We start from the raw sequence: 7,509 nt of genomic DNA on the forward strand, positions 1-7,509 counted from the left end.
CAAAGGAGAAAAAGGTGCCGGGAGTGGTGGCTCATGCCTGTAATCCCAGTAATTTGGGAGGTCAAGACAGGAGAACCCCTTGAGCCCAAGAGTTCAAGACCAGCCTGGGCAACATAGGGCGACCCCCATCTCTACAAAAAAAAGAAAAAAAAAGTTTAATTAGCCAGGTGCGGTGGCACACGCCTGTAGTCCTAGCTACTTGGAAGGCTGAAGCAGGAGGATCCCTTGAGCCTAACAAGTCGAGGCTATAGTGGGCTATGTTTGTGCCACTGTACTCCAGCCTGGTGACAGAGCAAGATCCCATCTCAAAAAAAAATTAAAAAAGGAGGAAAGCATTTATTGCAAGAGAGACAAGACTCTGACCTTAAAGTCTGCAAGCTGCTCAATAGTTGGGCAAAAGGCAAAAAAAAAAAAAAATTTTTTTTTTTTTTTTTTTTTTGAGATGGAGTCTCGCTCTGTCGCCCAGGCTGGAGTGCGGTGGTGCGATCTCGGCTCACTGCAAGCTCCATCTCCCAGGTTCACGCCATTCTCCTGCCTCAGCCTCCCGAGTAGCTGGGACTACAGGCACCCGCCACCACACTCAGCTAATTTTTTGTGTTTTTAGTACAGAAAGGGTTTCACCGTGTTAGCCAGGATGGTCTTGATCTCTGACCTCGTGATCCACCCGCCTCGGCCTCCCAAAGTGCTGGGATTACAGGCGTGAGCCACCGCGCCCAGCAAAAAAAAAAAAAATTGTTTTAATAGAAAGGAATAAACAAAGGCAGAATCAGGGGGACCAGATGCCACCGTCACTCATGCCTGTGAGCCCAGCATTTTGGGAGGCCAAGATGGGAGGATGACTTGAGGCCAGGAGTTTGAGACCAGCCCGGGCAACACAGTGAGACCCCATCTCGACAGGAAATTTTAAAACTAGCTGGGCGTGGTCGTGCATGCCTGTGGTCCCAGCTACTTGGGAGGCTGAGGTGGGAGGATCGCTTGAGCTCAGAAGTTGGGGGCTGCAGTGAGCTATGATCATGCCACTGCACTCCAGCCTGGGCAACAAAGCTAGATCTTGTCTCAAAAACAAAAACAAAACAAACAAGCAAAGTGTGAAAGATGTAGCAAATGAGCTGGAGGGCAGCAGCTGGGATGATAATCCTTAAGTGCTTGGACCTGGGTCTCAATGTTATGGGGAATCCCTGAGGGTTTGGAGTGGGAGAGTGAGCTGACCCAGCGGCAGTTTGGAAAATAATGCTCCAGTGCGTGGCCCAGAGACACAAGCTGTGGTCTCTGCTTGAGAGAAGCAGTTCCTGCTACACACCCCCAGTCTCCCCCAGGAACAAGCCTGCAGCAGCCCAGCGCCGGGTCAAATACCCTTTGGGGACCTAGGAGTTGAGGACCTGGTTTCAGCAGGACGACCTTGTCTTAAAGGGAAGCCTGGCCATTGGGACCTTGCTCCCTGAGGCTTCCTCTCAGAAGAACTTATAGCACCGCCCCCCACCCCCAACACCCAGTGCTTGCTCCTAGGAGCACAAAGGGGCTTTGGGGGCAGCTGGAAGAAAATTAAAAGGCGGCAAAACCCAAACCCCACCAGAGAGGGTGTCTGCGCTGGGGACTGCTGATCACGGTCTCCAAAATGTTAACTCAACACACACTCTCTCGTGACTTTAAAATGCACCCAGTATTGAGCCGGGCACAGTGGCTCACACCTGTGATCCCAGCACTTTGGGAGGCTGTGGTTGGGGGTATCATTTGGTTTCAGGAGTTTGAGGCGGAGTTTGCAGTGAGCCGAGATCACGCCACTGGACTGCAGCCTGGATGACAGAGTGAGACTCCATCTCAAAAAAAAAACAAGAAATACAAAAATGATCCTGGTGTGGTGGCTCATGCCTGTAATCCCAGCATTTTGGGAGGCTGCGGTGGGGAGATGGCTTGGTTTCAGGAGTTTGAGACCAGCCTGGGCAACACAGAGAGACCCCATCTCTATGAAAATACAAAAATTAGCTGGCATGGTCATGCATGCCTATAGTTCCAGCTGCTGCGGAGGCTGAGGCGGGAGGATCCCTTGAGCCCATGGGGTTGAGGCTGCAGTGAGCCATGTTGGTGCTACTGCACTCCAGTCTGGTCAATGGAGTGAGACTCTCAGGAAAAGGAAGAAAGGAAGGAAAGTACCTATCATTCAGATGCCCCCACACATGTACACACACTCATGCACACACGCATGATGCATACATGTGCACACATGCACACACGCACACACGCATGATGCATACACGCACAGTGTGCAGTTTACAGAGAAGAGCAGACACAGGGGGATAGTAGAAGCAGGAGAAACAGGTGGACTGATCACGCTGTCCACAGTGGTGGCAGCCCTGGAATCAGCAGCTGTCCAGAGCCGAGGCGGTGACAGTGGCACCAAGTGGTTAATGCACCCTGGATCCCCAAAGGCCTCCCTGCTCTCCCCAGGGTCTCATGCAGGGGTCCAGCTGGTGGCTTCTGCTCCCTCCCTTCTTCATCTCCCCACCACAGCCCTGCTCTGGGGCCCTGAGGCAGCTGATCCCCATCATTTGATGGAAGGGAGTGGCGGCCAGGGCTTGCACGCCTCTGAGCCAGTGTCCCCAACGCCCAGCACAAAACAGGTCAGAAAGATGCCCGTAGAGGGAGGAGTTCGCTTAGGAGCTTCCCCTCCCCAGTGAGAAGCTCAGCTCGGGAGACTATAGGGCAAGGGTTGCTGTGGGTCACACGTAGAGCCGGTGAGAAGCTGGAAAATACAGCAGTCTGGAGAGGGGATCAGGGAGGAGGTGGGCAGCTCCCTCAGTCTCTCTTCATGCTTCTTCCTATAGAATCTTCCATTCCCAGTCGACAACAGCCCTAGGAGGTGTGAAGTGGTGTCTCACTGTGGTTTGGATTTGCATTTCCCTAATGACCAATGACATGGTGCATCTTTTCATGGGCTTATTGGCCATTTGTATATTTTCTTTGGCTAGATGTCTATTCAAGTCCTTTGCCCATTTTTTTTTAAATTGGGTTATCTTTCAATTGCTGAGTTGTGTCATTCACTATGGTCAACAAGCTGGGAAAAAATGGGCAGGTATCTAGGCTCTGCTTGGTCCCCGGGGCAGCGAGCTGTGGATGCCTCCACAGTGTTTTCTGAATGAATGCCTAGAAAAACACACCAACACACCCATTCCCTCTTTTTTTCTCTCTTTTTTTTTTTTTTTTTAAAGACACAGGGTCTTGCTCTGCCACCTAGGCTGGAGTGCAGTGGCGTGATCCTAGGTCACTGCAGCCTCCAACTCCTGGGCTCAAGCAATCCTCCTACCTCAGCCTCCCTAGTAGCTGCGACTACAGGCACCCACCATCATGCCCAGCTAATTTTTTTAATTTTATTTTTTTGTAGAGATGGGGTCTCGCTGTGCTGCCCAGGCTGGTCTCAAATTCCTGAACTCAAACGATCCTCCCACTTTGGCCTCTCAAAGTGCTGAGATTACAGCGAGTTCCCTCTTTATCCATGTTGTACAACATGAAAAAACAAAAGCTTGGACAGATTCAGTGGCTGGCCCAAGGTCACAGAGCCAGGCTGGAACACAGATCTCCATTTCCTCAACCCACAGTCAGACTGTCTTGTGGCTGTAGCTGTTGACTCGTGCTGACCTGTGGATGCCTGGGAAAAGCTACTGGGCAAGAAAAAGAAGAGGCAGAGCAAAAGTGACCTCCTCTTCTGAAAAGATTTCTCAAGGGCCAGAGTCCCAGGAATGCCTTGTGTCCTGGAAGGGGCTGAAGGTTCTAGAAGTTGGTTGCCAGCTTGGCTCTTTCACCGATGTGAATGTGAGTATGTGTGTGTGTGTACAGTGTGCCTGTGTGTTCATGCAGGTGTGTCGGCAGGTGCTGCAATGCCAGGACCCTGTCCATCCATGCCCCTTTGCCGCCATGCCCCCCGGTGCACCTGGCAGAGGCTGGGAGACTGCAGAAAGCATAGCCGGGCAGACACTGCCACCTGCTGGACACACTGGGCACAGCATGCAGATGGCTTGGGGCCCGGCACTTCATCTCCTAGATCTTCTAAGGCCCCCAGAAAGTAGTGTCCTCCATCGCCCCTCATTGCCTCTGTGGGCCTCTCTAGAAAACACCTACAGGGTGTAATCTCAGCACTTTGGGAGGCCTGTAATCCCAGCACTTTGGGAGGCCAAGGCGGGCGGATCACCCTGAGCTCAGGAGTTCAAGACCAGCCTGGCTAACACGGTGAAACCCTGTCTCTACTAAAAATATAAAAATTAGCCGAGTGTGGTGGCAGGTGCCTGTAATCCCAGCTACATGGGAGGTTGAGGCAGGAGAACTGCTTGAACCCGGGAGGCGGAGGTTGCAGTGAGCCGAGATCGTGCCACTGCGCTCCAGCCTGGGGGACTGAGCAAGACTCCGTCTCAATAAATAAATAAATTAATTAATTAATTAATAAAAAGGAAAACACCTACTGATGAAATTTTTGGCACCATGAACCCCTTTAAGTCAAGTCAAGCCCTCTTCTCAGAATAATGTTTTCAAAAGCATAGTATAAAATAGTGCTGGACACACTGGCTCACACCTATAATCCCAGCACTTCAAGAGGCTGAGGCGAGAGGATCACCTGAGGCCAGGAGTTCAAGACAAACCTGGGCAACACAGCAAGACCCCATCTCTAAAAAAAAATTTTTTTTTAATTAGCCAGGTGTGGTGGCTTATACCTGTGATCCTAGCACTTTGGAAGGCCAAGGCAGGAGGGTCACTTGAGGCCAGGAGTTCAAGACCAGTCTGGGCAACACAGCAAGACCCCAATCTCTACAAAAACTTTCTTAAAAAATTAGCCAGGTGTAGTGGCTCACACCTATAATCCCAGCACTTTGAGAGGCCAAGACAGGAGGATTGCTTGAGGCCAAAAGTTTGAGACCAGCCTAGGCAACATAGCAAGACCCTGTCTCGACAGAAAATTTAAGTCAGCTGGGTGTGGCGATGGACACCTGTAGTACCAGCTACTTGGGAGGCTGAGGTGGGAGGATCGCTTGAGTCCAGGAGTTCGAGTTTGTAGTGAGCTATCATCGCACTACTGCACTCCAGCCTGGGAGACAGAGCAAGACCCTGTCTCTAAACAAATACATAAATAAAGATGTAATTTCTCCCATCCAAGTACCTCAATGCTCTCCATGGATCCCTTGGGGATTAGGGTAGCTCAGTTTAAGAGACTCTGACCCATTCCCTGCCTGATGACCCTGGAGCCTCCTCAGCCCGTTGGCCCACTACCACATAGGACCCAGCTCAGCTTGCTCCCTCAGCCCCTGCCACACTGTCTACAGCCCACCTGCTCTCCCAGCCTCCAGCCTCTGACCTTCCCTCCTCAACACAGAACAAGGCACCACCCTCAGAAGCCAGGCCAGTGGCTTTCTGCTCTGAGGATGGATAATTGCCTGATGCCGCCATGCGGGAAGGGGCCCACACCACAGTCCCTCTCTCCAGGATTCAGGGAGGAAGGCCCCTGCTTCCTGACACCCAGACATCACCACGTCTCAGACGAGGGCTTCCGGGCCATTTGTCCTGACCTATGGGGTCTTCTGGGCAGTCTGGACAGACCTTGAGTTTGTTACTTAGAGTCTTGTGTTCCCTCCCCTAATTCCAGTCATTGTGAGGTTACAATACAAGTGTGAGGAAGTAACCCTTTCTCCCTTTCTCACATCATCCCTCTTTCCTTTCAACAATATTTAATGAACACCTACTATGTGCTGGGTAGTATTCTGGGTGTTAGAAGTAGAAACAGTGAACAAAATAGGCAAAATCCTTTCTTTCTTCAAGTTTATATACCATGTAAGGCTCAGATTAAATAAACAAGTTAACGCCAGCTGCAGTGGGTCATGCCTGTAATCCCAGCACTTTGGGAGGCCGAGGTAGGAGGATCCCTGCAGACCAAGGGTTCCAGACTAGCCTCAGCAACATAGCAAGACCCCATCTCTACGAAAAATTTTTGAAAATTAGCTGGGCATGGGGGTGTGCTCCTGTGGTCTCAGCTACTTGGGAGGCTGAGATGGGAGGATTGCTTGAGCCAGGGAGGCTGGGGCTGCAGTGAGCTATGATTACACCACTGCACTCCAGCCTGGGTGACAGAGTAAGACCCTGTCTCTATAAAAAAAAAAAAGTACAAATAAATTTTAAAATAAATAAATTAATAGTATGTTAGGCAAAGCGTGGTGGCTCACGCCTGTAATCTCAGCACTTTAAAAGGCTGAGGTGGGCAGATCACTTGAGACCAGCCTGGCAAACATGGCGAAACCCTTCCTCTACTAAAATTACAAAAAAATTAGCCAGGCCTGGTGGTGGGTGCCTGTAATTCCAGCCACTTGGGAGGCTGAGGCAGGAGAATCACTTGACTCTGAGAGGCAGAGGTTGCAGTGAGCCAAGATTGCGCCACTGCACTCCAGACTGGGTGACAGAGCAAGACTCCATCTCAAAAAAAAAAAAAAATAGTATGTTAGAAGGTGACATACACCATGGGTATAAGGGCAGGTAGGAGAGGAGAGTTCCAAGTTGACCTCACAGATGAAGGTGATGTTTGAACAGCCGTGAAGGAGCAGAGAGGGAACCCCACACGTGTCCAGGAAACAGTGTCCTGCCCGGCAAAGGGAACAACTCGGGAAAGACCCAGCTGGACAAGCAGCAGGGGCTGGGGATGACAAGGTCACAGGCCAGTTTGGACAGGGACTTGGGGGGCCACCGGAAGGATTTGGGGTTTGCTCTGAGAAGGGAGACACTGAAGGGTTTGGGGCAGAGGAAGATGTGGTCTTGGAGCAGTTTTGTGGACAAACTTCTGGCGCAGTGAGGGGTGAGCAGGAGCCGCCAGGCATTGTGAGAGCTCTGCCCGGGACCGGGGTGGTGGCGGCAGGGGAGCAGGGAGCAGCCGTCAGATTCTGGATCTCAGTTGAAGGATTTCCCATAGGATGGATATGAAATGTGAGAGACGGAGCTGCCGAAAATGACGTGGGGAAGTCTGTTTCCTGGGGCTGCTGAAACAAAGTACCACAAACCAGGTGGCTTAAAACAATAGAAACTGGACTGGGCACAGTGGTTCACACCTGTAATCTCAGCACTTTGGGAAGCTGAGGTGGGTGGATCACGTGAGGTCAGGAGTTCGAGACCAGCCTTGCCAACATGGTGAAACCCCATCTCTACTAAAAATACAAAAATTAGCCGGATGTGGTGGCGGGTGTCTGTAGTCTCAGCTACTCAGGAGGCTGAGGCAGGAGAATCGCTTGAACCCGGGAGGCAGAGGTTGTAGAGAGCCGAGATCGTGCCACTGCACTCCAGCCTGGGAGCAAGACTCTGTCTCAAAAAAACCAAACAAACAAACTCAGGGCTGGGCACGGTGGGTCACGCCTGTAATCACAGCACTTTGGGAGGCCGAGGCAGGAGGATCACTTGAGCTCAGGAGTTTGAGACCAGCCTGGGCAAGATAGTGGAACCTCATCTCTACAAAAAATAAACAGAAAATTAGCCAGGGATGGTGGCATG

The sequence above is a fragment of the Pongo pygmaeus genome, chromosome 6 (assembly GCF_028885625.2).
Source record: "Pongo pygmaeus isolate AG05252 chromosome 6, NHGRI_mPonPyg2-v2.0_pri, whole genome shotgun sequence".
Taxonomy (NCBI): Eukaryota; Metazoa; Chordata; class Mammalia; order Primates; family Hominidae; genus Pongo; species Pongo pygmaeus.